The following is a 16,816-nucleotide window of genomic DNA, read 5'->3' as shown; positions in this document are numbered from 1 at the left end:
ATATAATGAAAGATGCAGATATGTTTTACTATAAGAAGCACTTAAACCAATTTAACAATGAGTATAAATATCAATCAACATATTTTTAATGCTGACAATGCAGACTTGAACCTTTTTTTGGCTCTGCAGTCACAACAATATCAGAAGTATATTCCTCTCATAAAACGCAACAGCAATTCAAATATTGGTTGTGTTACTTAAGCCTTTGAAAATAAACTGGCTTCATTTCAAAACATAGGAAGAAGGACAAGAACTATTTAAGAAGAAATTACCAAAAAAAAATTAACCTGAACCAAATCTACTAATATTTTGCAAATTGTGAAACATTTCTTACCAAGTTGCTAATGTCTTTTTGTCCATGTTTTTGAAAGAAATCACACCGATTTGCTACTGGTTCACAGGTTCACATAACTGTGAAAGGTGCTCATTTTGCAACTGCTGTGATTGTGAAGGGCAGCTGACTGGGTATTACAGCGATCTGACAGTCAATCAGATCGGTCTTCCTACGTGTATGCAGAGAAGCCAAGACAAAACAGCCAAATAGATTGTTGGATAGAATGGAAGATAGAATATAAGGTTGGCACACAGTCGACAAACCCAATAAAGTCAGCTCATATTTTCCCAGGGCCCATTCACTGTCAAATAAATGACAAATATAATGCCACTTATTGCATGCTTTAACGGCTTGGCATCGATCCTTGGTGCTCTGCCACGGTTCAAGTGTTCATAGCCTCTCTGAAACCTCTCTGAGACGCATTTCCAAATACAGTGATGGAAACGTGGCCCAGGGCTTCCAGATTACATATTTGTGATTGTTTCACATGAAGAGAAGTATTCATCTCCAGGGCTTTAGCGGCAGACTGATTTACCATTCATGTGCCATAGCTGGGTAGTGTTTCTACTCAGGAAGTAAGAGTCTAAAAGGAAAGCAGAGCAAGCTGTGTGCTACCTGGTACTCCATCATGGCTGTCTAAAAATAATGGGAAATCTATCAAGTCTTAAGTGGGCCCACTGAGGGCGCTGAGCGGAGTCACTCTGACCTGAGCTGGTTGTAGTTTACCTTGCGACAAATTCTGACAAGCAAAATCAACCTCTATTGAAACAGTCATCTTTTACCAGCAATTCCCATGATACACTTTTATCCAAATTCTTGCTTCCCATGTGGATGAAAGCTTGATATTTGAGCAGATGTATTACTCATTGAAGTAAAGAAATGGGACCCCGCTGCCCTGGTTTGTGAGTGCACTGACAGTAACACATAATCTCTCCTGAAAGCAGAGCATTGCTACAGTGTAATCAGTCAGGAAGCTTAGAGGAACCAGCAGCAGCTGATAAGAGAGAATGATAAACCTGGCAGAAAAACAGACACACAGCCGTGATGGAGAGATAGACGAGAGAATGGCAGAGGGCATACAGTAAATAAAGCAAAGAGGGTGGGCAGATACGACGGAGGAAAACAGAAGGCATGGGCGAGGGAAGCTACAGAGGAAACAAAGCACAATGAGTCTTTAGCGGCTCACTCTACTACAACCAAGAACTTTTCAAGAAATTGCTCTCTGCCCATTAAGAATGACACTGCGGATAGACGAGATGAGACAGTGCGACCTCTGGCTCAATGGTCCTTGCTGGGGGGTAGACAAACACAACATGGCCGCAGATCAATTTTTGCTCTGTTAACCATGATCCAAGGTTAACTAAGATGGGAAGGGGAGCAGAGGGAATCGATCTCCTCTGTTTGCAGAGCGCCGGACCATGACACAAACTACTGTTGTGGTTCACCAACCTTGTTTCTCTTGAAAACCCTTTACAGTTACTGGTGGGAGAAAAGCGAAAAAGGAAATCAGATTACAACTAATTTAATAACACTATTGAATTAAATAGTGCACGAAGAGGCACTTCGTGAGCATGATTGATGTGCAGCATCTTATCAAAAGACCCCTTCTGTTACTGTCACCATTACATGTTACAGCTCCGTCATTGCATTAATGAGCTATTTAAAAGTTATGATTAGGCACTTTGGAGAAATACACTTATGGGCTTTCTTGCCTAAAGATGGATTATAAGATTGATGCCACTTACATTTAACTGCCTATTAAACGTAAAGCTACAGCCAGCAGCCAGTTAACAAGACTTGAAACAGGGGTGAACAGCTAACCTGGCTGTGTCTCAATCTAAATTCACCTACCAGCACCTCTAAAACTCACTGATTAACTCATTTAATCTTATTGTTTTAAGATGTACTTTTACAGGGGGTTATGTATTAGAATATTAAAAGAATATTTCTTGTTCAGGCAGTGACTTTAAGAATTTGTATGAATTAAACATGTAAGATAACATGAAAGTAGCGAGTGAGGAAGGCGCTAGTGTGTCTGGTTTTTTACCGTTTTTTTCCTTTGCACAAAATTAGGCTAGTTTTTTCACCCCATTTACAGTGTTTGTGCTAAGCTAAGCTAACTGGCTGATTTCAAACTGATTTCATCTCATTGACTGGAACTTCTTATCAAGCTGATCTACAGCTGCACGATATAGCTGTATGATGTTTCAGCATCAACACTGCAATGTGCACATTTGCGATAGCTGCATCACATGCGACCAAGGAGGGCAAACTGACTCAAACTCCCCATGCTATGACTTTTTTGCTGCTTGATACTAAAGGTACATTTGCACAGTTCTCATTTTCCCTGATTAATGTTACCAGCCAAGCCTTTCCCTTTAGGACAGGCTACATGTGTATGTGACATAGTCTGTCAGCAAATGTCTTTGGAAGTGAGACTCTCCTGTGTATGTGTCTGTGTGTGAGTGTGTAGTTGAGTAGTTGAGTAGTTGAGCTGCGCATGCTTGCATGCTTTCTTGGAGCTACAGCAGTAATCGGAAAGTGCTTAGATGAACTCAGGTTGCAGAAAAATGTGTTTGCTGCACAGACGAAATAAATCATCTGTTTAATGCAACCTTATCACAACATCTCCCGACCTTTCTTCACTACAGTTTGCGGGATGGTAAGAGCTAGTTACCAGCTACAGGCCAAGCATAAGTCAGCCTGTCGAAGCCAGAGGTCTCCCACCTATGATACGGAGCCGCTGGACTAGAAAAGTTAAGTTTACACTAACGTTAATTTACCACCTGAAAATGAGCCAGATAAAGGATGGGAGCAGAAAAAAAAATTGGATTGCCTAGTTTTTCCCCAATTTTCATGCAGCCCTGATGTATGTTTAAGGGATTATTTTTCTGATAGGTTTGGATTTAATTGGTTATTGGATGTAATAAAATGCAGGAGTTGGCATCATAACTGACAGCTTTATGTGTCAATTGGTGTGCTCGCAATTAATGGCACTGTCTGCCATTGGGTCAGACAGGCAGAAACTTGATATTGCAGCTGTGCTTCTCGATTGCTAGTGTGCAGACTCTGGCTCCAAATGATGTCACCAGCAAAAGATGGCACTGCCAGTATTCGGTATAGGCCTATTTTGGCTTAGTCTTGAACAGTTGAGGGAACTGCAGACGCATTATCATCTTTATACGCAGTCATTCGTAGGACTGCCCCTTGAAAGTCTGAGATTTGAATCATCACTTGAAGACCATTTTTTCTATGCAGTGTACCTATGGGGATGTTTTGGTCCTCATATTTTGCTGCAGTGTGAATGCTGTCATGCTACTCTTTATTACATTGAGGTGCAGACATGCAGGCAGCGGCACAGAGGAGAGAGGACAGACCTTTGCTTAGAAGTGATGAATTTATGGCTCACAGCAACTTAAAATCGGTACATCCTCTTGTTTTGTTTGTTATCTAGTGTCGGAAAAAAAGGTTTTCTAGCGTCGTTAGCTTGTTTACAAAGTGAATGCCACTGTCACACTGAACTATTATTAGTACTATACCCATTCAAACTTTTGAACTTGACATGAAAAAACAAAACAAATCGTCAAATATTTGTATTTAACAGCCAAGTCCGAATCGACTGGCATAATTCTGAATCGGGTACAGCCCTTGTCGCCAGTCCAATCATAAATCAGTGACATTATCTTGTTACATCTCTACAGTACGCAAGTGAAATTTTCCAGTCTTACATGATGCAGTAAAGTGGATGTTTTGCCGCTTAAGTCTAAGAAATGAGTCATTTTATCTGACTGGGTTTATGTTTATGTATACATTATGAACTAAATGACCTCTACAAAATTAAACATAACACTTAAATCGCTCATGTGAACATCATCTGAGAGTCTGAAGTTAAAAGGGATCTTTTCTGCCACTGTTCTGAGTAAACCACAATACAGGGGAGGCACCGCTTTAAAATAAAAATAAAAAGATAAATCAAATGAATTTCCCCAAGGTGTTTCATTAGTGTAACCTCAGCCTATATGCTGGAAATGGGCTCAACTGCCGCCTACCAGTGTGTGGGTTACGATAATAGTGATGCACCTGTAATGGTGGGCATTTCCTTGCAGCTTAATACCACTGAAAATATCTCCGTTTCAGAGGAAAGAAAATATTTCAGAAGAGAGTGAATATCCAAAACATCTTCTTGGTTATCTAAAAAAAACCAAAAAACTATATAAAGCCCATGAAAATAGCTGGCAGGCAAATCATAGTCTAGGGGAGATTAACAAGGTGCCAGAGTTTGAGGTAAATCATGTCAGCTTGTAACAAACCTAGAACAGACAGAAACAACACAGGAAACTGACAACACAAAGAATTTCTCTCTTGGATCTGACTGTTTTTACATGGATCTGACTGTTATCATACTGAAACCAAGACAGCCACCCTGACAGCACAGACATCTTTGATCTGAGCAAGTTTTTGCAAAACATCCAAGACGTAATATCAAAGACATCTCTGGCCCTGGCAGCAGGGCAATGCAGATGAGCTCCCACCCATATGGAAATGTACATCGTATGCAGTTACAATTTTCTCCAGGCTACACTGGGCTCTTTGTTCCACAGAGGACCAGGTTATTTCCTAGAGACGTCTCCTTCATACTTTTGACTGGGAATAAATCTTTAACAAGGATATGGCAGTTGTTTGATTTGGCAAGAAAAAGTAACAAAAGGGGGAAAAAACACAGCAGAAAAAACACTGAGACATCACATATTACATCTCTATGTGAGGTCTCCAATCTCTCCATCAGATTCAGCTGCTGGCAACATTTTGGGGGGAAAGTTTCTAGACTTTTTAACGTTGTGTATCATAAAAGAATCCTTCGCCTGGACACTGAAGTCACATCTCGTTTCACTAATTGAATAAGACTTGCAGCTCTGTAATAGAATATTCATGTAATTGTATTAGGCAAGTGGTTACATTCCAGGAAGAGAAGAGGCAAAGAAAACAAACATATTTCAGTGGAAGGTTTCACTTGCGAAATGGCCTTATTGTTCGGTGCATAAACAAACAAAAAAATTGCAATTAGTAAATAACTAAACCCAACAATCGCAAGATTTGGTGTATGCTGTGTTATGTACAAAAGTAGACCACCTCCTCAAAGGCAACCATGAAAATAATTTTCTCGTACGAGTTGAATAATTTAAATCAGTCTCACCGTGTGTAATGACGCACCTTCAAAAGAAACTGTAACAAATCTTTGTCTTTGAAACCTCTGGACCTGAAAAAAAAAAAAACGCTATGTGGCCCAGAGCACTGTTCTTACTTTGTTCTTGCCATCTGACGCCAAACTTTGATTATCCCCCTTTGTCATTTCTTTGTGTTGTTGAAACTTGATATGAAAACACTTGAAAAGGGCAAACTCCAGTTCCTGATGAGGCTCTATTATACTCTTCATTCTGCTCCTCAATTATCTCAGTGAGGATCTCCTGGCCCGCCAGTTAAGATTGATGATTGCCTGTGTTAAAGCCAAAGAGGCGGAACTGTGAATCGAAGCAACCTGTCGAGGAACTATTTTAAATCTGTCATCACCCAACTCATTATAGTTGAAGTCCAATCAAGACAATTACAGACTGCACTCGATCGTTGTCGTCATCATCATCAGCTGAGTTGGTAAAACAGGCCTCACAAAGCATTACCTTGAGATAGGGCTGGGCAGTATGGCTTACAAATAATATTGCAATATTTTTAGGCTATATGCCCATTCACAATATATATATTATATTATATTATATTATATTATATTATATTATATTATATTATATTATATTATATTATATTATATTATATATCTATATATTTTGAAATCTCTCCTAAACTACTAAAATAAAAAATAATATTAAATCAAAAACAGTTACAATAAAGGTAAATAAAGTAGCTACTTATGTTGAATAAAATACAGTTATAAAGTTAAATAAAGTAATGTTTTAATAAAATTGAATAAAGTAAATGATTATTTAAAAAAAACATTTGCCATGCCTGCTTGACCTCATCATTTGGGAGAAAATGGTCTGGATGGGCTTAGAAGCCATAGCAAAGAGCTAGAGAGCCGAAACGCTCAAGTGAGTCTAATGCCAGTGACATGACAATTTATACTCTATGTCCACAATGTAGTACTTTCATACATTCCACATGGAACAAGCCATTATACATCAAGTATATTAGTTATGTCACCCACCACTGAGAGTAATATACCATTCTCAGAGATTTCTAAACTCCATAAAAAGCAACCACAGCAGCCATTACTCAGACAACACTTGTCCCAGAGTCACTTTCTGGGATGCAATATAGCATGAAGACAACAGCCTGCTCCCACAACCTGGAGATATACGAACACAACAACCCGAGCCATTTGCAAGTCGCCCCCCTCAGGTTGTCTTCACACTGAGCCGTGTTTAATGACTGGGTAATTATATAAAGTCCTCAACAGGATAATCCTAACTGCTTGCCAACTCAGCCTCGAAAACATTCCATCAGTCATCATGATGGGTAATTACAAGTAATGGACAAATAATAGTGTGCGGTGAACAGTGTGTGAAAGTGGCTTAACCAGGGTCTGTGACAGCCTCCCACTGCGATGGCATGTTCTGCAGAGAAAGAAGGGAAAAAAATGACTGCAGTGGCTGCTTGGAGAACGCTGACCTGCTACACCTGATGCAAAAGCTCTGCTTCTAATAGAAATCAAAAAGGCTTGTTATTCTTGAATGAAGAAGCAAAGTGACAAAGAAAAATGGGCTTTGTTTCCAAGTTGCCTACTGAGGCCCAAATCAAATATAAAACAAAAGTGGATGATGACAGTGCTGAAATAATTCTCACAAGCTACCTCCAGGTCTTTTTACCCTCTCAGTTTTTAAGCCTTTGACATTCTTTACACATGAAAGGAAGAAGATGGGAAGATAAGATGTCAGGTGTGGAAGAAAGTCAACACGACTGCAAACTATCCCCAGAGCAAGACAAAACCTCACCCAGAAGGAGGTAGAAAGGGTATTTCTAGTAATGTGGTCTTGAAGGTTTGACATTTGAGAAGAGAATGATTTTAAATGTGAATGACTGCATTAATAAATCAATGAAGTGTGTCAAACCAAACATCAAAACCCTCAATGCAAAAGGATAATGGCTGAGCAGGATGATTCATTGATGAAAGTAGTGAGTGAACAAAGCAGGGCCAAGTTCAAGCCCTTGGAAGGGGGAGGCACTAACTCATGCATGCCACCCTGTATGGAGCGCGTAAAGGTTGCACCCTTTGAGACTTCTGACCCCTTTCCTATAAAAAATACATCCACACAATTTCAGACAGCACTCTATTACACATTGTAGGAGCTCGAAATATGAGTCCTGTGAAGGAATGCAGCCCCCCCTGACTTCAAACTGCATAATGGTCTGTGTTGTGACACATTGGCTCTTTCACACACTCTCAAGGGAACATGCTTTCACTACATGACACATACCAGTGTCTTTAAGTATTTGACCATCTAGCAAGGTTCTATTTGAAATTCTAAAAAACATTTATTGGACCAAAACCAGTAATATCAGTTTTGGTTAATTTTGTTTTCAACACCCATTAGGCGCTAAAAAAACGTTTAATTTTTAAGAGAAACCCCCCCAGAAAATTCCCTGAGATACAAGAGGCCTTTTCTTTTAGTCAAGCACTTCATTTCCTCAGTGAGCTTTAGCGCTGCATTTCAAAGCAGCTGTGTCTTTGTTGATTGGATTGATTGGGTTCAGGGAAGAGGAGTGAAACTGGTTAGGGTAAGAATGTTAGGGTAAGCCGATCAGAGGCAGACTAAGGTGGGTCATTCCTTTGTTATCCTAGAAAAATTCATAGGTTATGGAGTTAGGGTCAGGGTGGTGCGCAGTGTGACACAGGTTGAGTATCCAAGACCCACACAAGTTTTTTGATGTTGATGAGTGCTTCTCTATTGTAGGAAAGCCATGCTTCAGCAGAAGGCGGTGTGGTGTTGGAAAAAAATAATAAAATATGCCAAAAGTAGCAAGAATTTGAGGAGCTACTAGCTGCTTCATCTGCATGCACCGCTGTCGTCATAACGAGAAACCAAGACCAGCAACTAATAAACCAGGCAAGCCAAAAATTGACTTTTTAGTACCCAGCCCTTGTGAAGACTTGCAAAATTAAGCTATAGACTAATATGTGTAACCACACAAAAATATTCTCGACAGTTAACCAATTAACAGTTAAGTGTTAGCATCCCTAGCAGGAACATCTGCATACACAAGCAGCGGTGCAATCTAAACATGAAAATAAAGTCCAGCCCATAATAAATACTCATATGATTCCAATCAGAAACTCACATTCAAACACATGTTTTTATTTCATCAGCAACTCCTGAGGCTCCTTTCAGCCCTTCAGATAACAGACACGGCTGAACGTCCAGAACAACCAGAACATTATTTATAGAAGGTGAGTGACTTTAACTTATTTATAGGGGTTGGAACTGTGTGTGTGTGTGTGTGTGTGTGTGAGAGAGAGAGAGAGTGAGTGAGTGAGAGAAAGTACACCCATGCTGGGCTGTGTTTCCTGGCTGGCGGGCCCCCAGCTGTCACCCGCTGGCTCCAGTCACCCAGAAACAGTGGCAAGATGAGAGCACCCTCCCCATACTGATAGGGCTAGGCATGGAGTACTTAAAGATATCGATTGGGAACAAGTGTCACTAAGGTTGGACGATAGAACAAATATAGCAATAGGCTGAATCTGTTTGCTGAATTTAAGCCAATTTAAATGGCTTGTGAAGTGGTTCACATAATGGGAAAATCCTAAGTGGATTCACAAAGCTTCGTCTTTTCTCAGTTGCTGGCCTGTTTGGTATACCACCTACTGAAGCTGCCATTTGAAGAAAAACAACAACTTTAAAATGGCCTGTGAAAATCTAGATTCTTTAAATATAGCTCCATCCTGAACGGTATATGAGAACAAAACCTGTTTGTTCAGAAACAGCCTACCAACACCACTACTGTGTAATCTTACCCATATCAAGTTCAAATGATATTGTCCTATTCTTGGGACAAGAAGTCTTTTCACAATGTTTTAGATCATATCTGCTTACGATGGTGCTTGAAACACTGCACTGGCTTCCAAAAACATTTCCCCTGAAGGTATGTGTCGGTCAGACAAAAGATGGTAAGAACACCATCATCTTGATCACTCTCGGGAATTTTGTGTCAAAGAAAGGGACGAACAAATCTGGCTGAGCTGGTTACACACTGTTCCCGTTGCTGTTCCTCAGAATAGGTGCAGGGCTGAGGATTATGTCTCAGTTTACAGCAGGCGGAAAAAAAGTAAAAGATCCTTAAATAAATGGCGAGGCCTAACTTTTCAGCTCTGTGCACGACTTGTAGCCTCTGGCGAGGTGTTTCGTAGGCTGCATAATTAACAAGGTGATACAGGGACACTGGACTCTCTGGAGAGATTGAGATTAAAAAGAAGAAAACAAGGGGCTAAGTGGAGAGATATGGGGAGAAACTAAGCACTAAGCACTACAGCCAAAGACAAGGAATGAAAGAGCAGGAGAGTAAGGTGTGTGACAGGAAAACAAAATCAGGAAATTGGGCAGAGCTACAGAGGAAGAGGGGAAGGCATACAAAAAGGTGCTAGCATCTTACACACTGATACTTCCTCACACCAACACCCTGAACTCACATCATAAAGTCAAAGATCCAGTGTGTGCTCGAGTTTTACTCTGCTGGGTTTTATTGCATCGCACTAAAAGTGAAGCTGTTGCAAAATGTGCTATTTATTTTATAGGAGAAGAAACTGGATAACTCCTAATAAAACAACACTGGTCAATATTTGCAATAAAAAATAGTATATAAATAATACATTCTCCTGTATTTAATTTAGACCATGCAGTGTTTCCCCTATGAAAATAATTCAGTTGTTTATCCATAGTGCCATTGGACTGAAGTCAACCATACCAATAAGTCATCCCAAGCGTTGTATCTGTCAAGGGTTTTGTCCGTGTGTACCACAGGGCCTGAAAAAATTTCTAGAGGAAATGGGTACGGGTAGAAAACTGGAACAATGAAGCAAACTTTAGATATTTTACATTTCCAACTATTCAGAATTAGAAAAGATAAGAAAATGTTTGGTATTCAGTGTTCTCCTTGTCCTTCACACTCTCTTTGTTCTGTCATGTCAAACCTCATCTCTTTAAAGGAACTCATTATCGAGAGGGGAGAAGTTCAAAGAAGCTCGAAGAAAGCAATTAACACATACAAGCCAGACTGAAGGATTCCTCTGTGGTACAGTCAGCAATGTTGCTGCTGGAGAGGTAGAGAAGAACAAACACGATGTCTTGGAGAGCTTTGGGATGTGCGTCAGATATTTCTGTTTAGTATGACCTTGAAAGACAGAAATCGTTCAACAACTATACTTCAAGAGTTTTTATAATACTCGAATCTGAACAAACAACAGCAAAGTGTCTTTTTGCTGTCGTTCCAGATATCCTAATCTCGTGCCCCCACCCCACCCCCGTTTTTGTCTCTGTTGCTGTTTTCTTTATGAAATAGTGATGCTATGGCAGAGTGGGATGTGATCATGAAGTATTGGTTTGGCCTATCACATAGAGCAGAGGTTTTCTATGAGGCTCTCCTTCCCAGGGGGCCGCAGAGGGAGAGACGTGAGGTAAAGTTACTGCGTGAGGTGAAAGGCAAGTGAGGTACTTTAAGGTACCAAAACCTTTGGAGCCCGAGTGCAATAATTTGAGTCAAATATGTACTCTTTCTCAGAGGCACGATACACATATTTTAGAGTCAGCGTCACTTACACTTTCAGAACATATCTTTATCTGCGATGCTGCTCATGACTTAACACCCATATATCCACTTAGAATTTATAGCAAAAACAGTATTTATGATCTCAGAACTGGATATTTTTGCCGATATCTGATATGCCGATGTATAACAATTCATTTGGCTGATAACCAATACCGGTATATCCATGTTTTCCCCACCTAATTTTAGTGATCATCAAGTCTCTTCTGTAGTGGAATTAACATCATATTATGCATACTCTTGCCATCATGGCCCACCAACATATGGGGACATAAAATGCAATGCTTTTCAGTAGATGTGATATTATTCATTGATCAAAATGAGAAAAAATAACTTAACACTTATGTTTTGAACAAGTTCACTATCAAAAAATGTGCGATATTACATGTGTGATATTACATATTATCAGCATGCTGGCCGATTCTGATAATTCATTTTAAATCCAGTATCTGCCGATCGCAACGACTTGCCAATATTATCATGCATCCCTCCTCATTAATAGAAATTCGGACATCCATGGATAAGCTGCAAACAGGAACTACAAGTTGTGACGTCGGCATACTTACATAATGCCATTTTCCCAAAATGTAAACAATGTAGGCTAAAAACAAAACAGAGCTCTGGCAATAGCTGGCCACAGATAGCTACCTGACTCCATACCATTATTAATGTGTTCAATTAGAAGTCAGATGTTGACATTTCTGAGTTCCCTCTTGGAAATTTCAACTGTGATACCCCCTGAAGACTGATTTCCAAGTCAGACAGTAAAAGGAACGCCACAAACCCCGACCTTAAAATCTAGGATTACTGCTCCGCATATCAACAGTAATATGCTGTGTATTAGCACTTCTGTCTTAGTTATGTTTCATTAAATCAGTTGCAACTGTCCAACTTTTATCTGTGAACATGTTGCTCCAGTGTTTGTATGTGCAAAATATGGCATAATGCGTTGTTATGATCTGGTGTTGCATACAATGGCTAACCTGTCTAGAACTCGTATTGTCGCGGTAAATGGATCACAGCATATGCTTCCTGTTAACTTCCCCAAAAGCAAAGTGGGAGCTGCAGTTCTGAAACATCAGCATTATACTCCCCAAAATCAAAGTGAGACAAATAACAAATTATAAATTATAGAAGACAGAAAATCCATAGATATTAACAATGTTCATGATGCAGTATCAATATTTATGGTGTAATATTTTCGGTTAGACAAAATGAATTGAATGAATAGTGTGCTTGTAGATTTAACTGCTTAATTGTTAGAGTGATAGAGACGTTGTAATGGTTTTGCATGTAAATGAATGTTGTTAGTATCTGGAGATTGTTCTGTGTGTACCTGCCAAGGGACTCACGACAGATGGAATTTAGCTAATAGCTAAATGTGGCATAAATAATCTTTTCTCATTTTGAGATCAATGTTTTTTATGCACTGTCCTTGTTTAGAATAATGATAATATAATTACATTCATTTTTTAGTTTCACAAAATATTTCAAAGGCACCTATGGAGATTGCTTCATCTGAATGTGACACACCTTTTTTCTTTCTTTTTGAGACAACTACATAACTGGCAATATTTCCTGCCGTCCCCAGGATTTGCAGAGCTTCCCTTAGCGAGGCCCAGAGACCCCACATTGTGAACAACTGGCCTAGTCAATGTCATGTGCACAAGACTGGAATTATCTCTCCACCGAGCCAAGAAACCGCCAACAGAAAAGCAGTGGGATACAAACAGCTGCCTGCCAAACACTGATCTGTTTACCGGTGGTTGTCCAGGCAGCAGACAATATAGATACGTTGTGTGATATCTCTGGCAATACATGACAAGATGAGCAGGAGGGTATGTGCCAACAAGATTATAGTGAGTGGGTTCTCTGTCCAGAAACCTCACGTTTCTGTCCATTTTTCTGTACCTGCTGTCAAGTGCTGTAAGGAGAAAGGAAAATAAAGGGATAGCACTCATTCCTGTCAGAAACACTGCATTCCTGCTATCATATCAGGTAGATCCTTTAGAATGACATGTTGTTACTGAAATATTACACTGATACTGGCAGGGAAACTGTTGAGCTGTTTAAGTTCACAGATGGCCTCTGCGAGACTACAGAGTAATTAATGTCAATAAGTATGTCCTTGTCTGTGCTTCTGGGCGTGTGTTTATGCATCTGTTTCAATCCGCAGGGTGCTCCCAGTGAGGGTGGACAACACAAAACGCCATGCTACATTAGGCACCGCATCTCCGCTGATAGAGATCTCTTCCTGTGTGCTTACACTTGGAGATGAGAGACCTCATCACTATCTAATCATCATAAACTAAGAATATACTGTAACTATGGGTTGGTGGTGGGCCAGACAGCCATTACAATGCCTTTAATAGTCTTTACAGGCTTTTAATGACCCTTTTATGGGAAATATCCTTTTTCCACACAAATTAGCATGTGAATGCAGGTTTTTTTAACCACAGGTAAACCCGCTAAAACGAGGCGATAGACTCCCTTTCCATGTGTGTGTCCATTGTAAGAAGATGAGTATGCTTTTCTGTTTTTTGTTTTGTATTTTTCTGTTGTGTCATGTTTGAAGTTACAAAGATGGCAGAAAACAGGTTATTTAACAGTAAAAAGCAGCATGGAGGCCAGTGAAAATATTACGTTGGTTAATTAATTTTTATCTCTTTTTCTTATTTTTTCAAACTCAGTGCCAACTAATTTGGAACAATGTTCGAGTGCTGCTTGGATAGAGGAGACGGCTACAGCCGTGTCCCACTGTGGCCCATTGTGTTTTCTGGTATTTCACATTCAACGTCACGGCCGGGCCGGAAAACAGGTTAGTAAACATTAGAAAGCACCTTGGAGGCCACTGAAAATGTTATGGAGGTTACTTCTTTTTTACACCTCTTACTTAAGCCTCTTTCTCAAATCTTAAAAAATGTTTGAGCTCTGCTTGGCAGGAGACAAACAGTATTTTGCTGTGGCCTGTCATAGCATCGTGCTAGAAAAGGGGCTTGTATTGGCATATTCACCCAGTTGTAGTATTTCCATCACTGCTGATCGAAACTGACCGTAGCTTGAGACGATAAATACGCCTGACTACTGCAGAGTCATTTGTCCTGGGAGTGAATGCCGATTGTAACCTTTTCCACTACTGACAAAAGCCAGATGTTAGCGGGTGCTGGTGGGTTTCTGCTCAGTGGGAAAAAGGCTTAAGAAGGGCTGAGCATGATGAAGAATAAATTAAACAGGAAGCTGAGATTAATTAAATTCTGTTTATTGTGATAACAGGGTTTTTATTTTTATTTTTTTTAAATCAATAGCAACAAAATCTAGTCTGTAAGAACTCATTTTCAACAGTTTTCTTGGGGACAATTTCTTGCCAGAAATCTTAATGAGGGATAACAAAAAACAAATTAAACCAAACTATCGGCATGACCAGAATCCACCAGAGGACCCCCCCCCTTTTTTTTTTTTTACTAAGAACAGGTCCCTGAAATTGCTTTCCATTTTCTGTTGACACATAGTGTAAGAGTCAGAGCTATATGAGCACCGGCAATGCCACTTTGAGGCTCTCTGATAATGGGGAATATGTTTAATCAATACTTTATCAACCTCCCAGTTATTGCAATACGTCTTGATCGCAGGCAGCAGCTTTCACTGAGACAATTAAAAGCGGTTATCACTATTAGCTAAAGCCTTTAGATAACTTAAATGGCAGAGGGTGAGATAGCTTTTTTCACCATTAAATTAACTCTGCTGCTCTCTCTAGGTGACTGATCCCTTTAGGCTGGGTTATTTGGAGGTTTCAGGCGCACACATGCAATCATTCACACACACACACGCACACACACACACATACACATACATGCATGCACACACTAAGATACACAACTTTCTCATGTGGAAGTATATTAGCCAAGGAGAGGTCAACGGATCGACATGCGAGACAGACCCTTTTATCGGCACTTAAAGAGAACAGCGATCTGTAATGACTCCCCTGATAGCAATAGTGAGAAGAGCGAAAGGGGGAGGGCGAGGGGAAAAGACTGGTCATCCAAGCCATTTGTTTGCATCTGTGTGTCAGGGAGATACAAATAAATGGAATATGATGGAAAGTGAGGATGGGAGGTTTGGGGAGTGAGTTTCCTCACCAAAAGAGAGTCTGAATTCTCTATACTGATAGTGTTAGCTGACTAATGCAACCACTTTAATAAAAAACAGGGAGAGTGGAGTGGAATTACATCTCATTTCAATTTGATGACACAGGGTTGTTGACTGCCTGTGTATACTACCTACCACTGAGCAACAACCTGCCTCAGATCCTCATTTACACAACAATAATGTGAGTCAGGCTCACTGCGACTCATATATTTGATGTTTGAACCAGAAGGGATCAGCTGAAACAAAACACTTAACTACACGCTCTGCCAATCTCAAACTCAAAGAGGCAAGATATATACTGTATAGGCTAATAAATGAATGAATGTAAGGCTACGTTTACAACGCATGCATGAGTGCTCAGTCATGCAATATTACACCCAAGGGTGTGCTGACATGAAAGTGGTGCGGTCAGGACTAAGAAAGACACTTGCTCCAAGGTCTGTAAGCATGACTGAAGTGCCACAAATGGCGTTAAAGCACACCTTTGAGTGCAATACTGCCATTATACAACTGTTACCAACGCCATAAAATATATAATGTATTCATGTTGAGGGGCAATTAGCTCTCAAAATAACAAGCGTTTTTCAACAGTTGTCTCCTGTTTCCATAGAAGAAATGGAGTCTGACTAATAACTGGAAACCAATCAGTCACTTCTACACACAGTAGAATCGAATATGTAATGAAAGTTTACTACTCCAGCAATTAGGCTGAACATTAGTAATGCATAGCAACAGACACATTTTCTAGTCCCTTTTGAGTCCTCCGGCCAAGTTTTGGTTATGCTTGTTAGAGATTGTGCGGTTTCCCAAACTAAATAAATACTTCAGATATAAGTATTGTAGTGATGCCCACTTTCATATCATGCCTAAATCAGGACTGAGCAGCTTTTACTTTGCAGTTAAGTTTGCTGTTCAGAAAATGGTGGTTCATGCTGGCTATTGTCATCTTTGTGTCAGTATAGTTTACACCATTAGTGAGCTGGCTGTTACTTTTAATAATGTCATCTGTATTTCACTAACATTGGCTTGATACTCGACAATGATGCTGCTCTGAAATGGTCCTTGTCCCCTGCCTGACAAACATTACCAGGTTTATGTGAGATCTGCAAGTGCAGTAGTTAAGAAATATAGCGAGTAATATTTTTAGTGTGTCAAATCATAATTGAAAAGTTTAAATTACATCTGATTTGTGCTGTTCACAGTGTTATGGAAAAAAAAAGATCTGTGTCACGTATTAACAAAGAAAATTGCTGTGGGCCACTTTTTCCTACAGTCTCAATATAAGTTTTATTTGGCCATTCTTTAAAAAGTTCCACTAATTATGGCAAGTAAGGAAAACAGGTCGTGTGGTGACGGTCTGACCTGTGCTGAAAATGTGCTTTCACGCACACTGTTTGTTTCGGTTGAGGCCTCAGAGAGTTGAAGGTGACATGGTCATGGTGGCAACACACAGCACACAAAAACACAAACCTCAGTCTCAGGCACTACAGATTCATTTAGTTTCAGTCGTCT

General features: G+C 39.9%; 1 protein-coding gene and 1 long non-coding RNA gene across 2 annotated transcripts in view; one reads left to right on the top strand and one right to left on the bottom strand.

Annotated features, from left to right (window-relative positions):
- Nucleotides 1–15,900, top strand: part of LOC148186617 (uncharacterized) — a 62,867-nt gene extending 46,967 nt beyond the window's left edge. The window contains exons 2-4 of the long non-coding RNA XR_015779419.1: nucleotides 8,709–8,789; nucleotides 10,542–10,656; nucleotides 12,750–15,900. This is a non-coding gene — a long non-coding RNA (uncharacterized LOC148186617). The remainder of the gene's footprint in view (nucleotides 1–8,708; nucleotides 8,790–10,541; nucleotides 10,657–12,749) is intronic.
- Nucleotides 1–16,816, bottom strand: part of ctnnal1 (catenin (cadherin-associated protein), alpha-like 1) — a 72,230-nt gene that overhangs the window by 50,058 nt on the left and 5,356 nt on the right. The window lies entirely within an intron of this gene.

This window comes from Plectropomus leopardus, chromosome 17, assembly GCF_026936395.1.
Source record: "Plectropomus leopardus strain MGB_pleo_1.0 chromosome 17, ASM2693639v1, whole genome shotgun sequence".
Taxonomy (NCBI): domain Eukaryota; kingdom Metazoa; phylum Chordata; class Actinopteri; order Perciformes; family Serranidae; genus Plectropomus; species Plectropomus leopardus.
The sequence above is the reverse complement of the archived record's forward strand: the minus strand, read 5'-3'. Positions and strand labels throughout refer to the sequence as shown.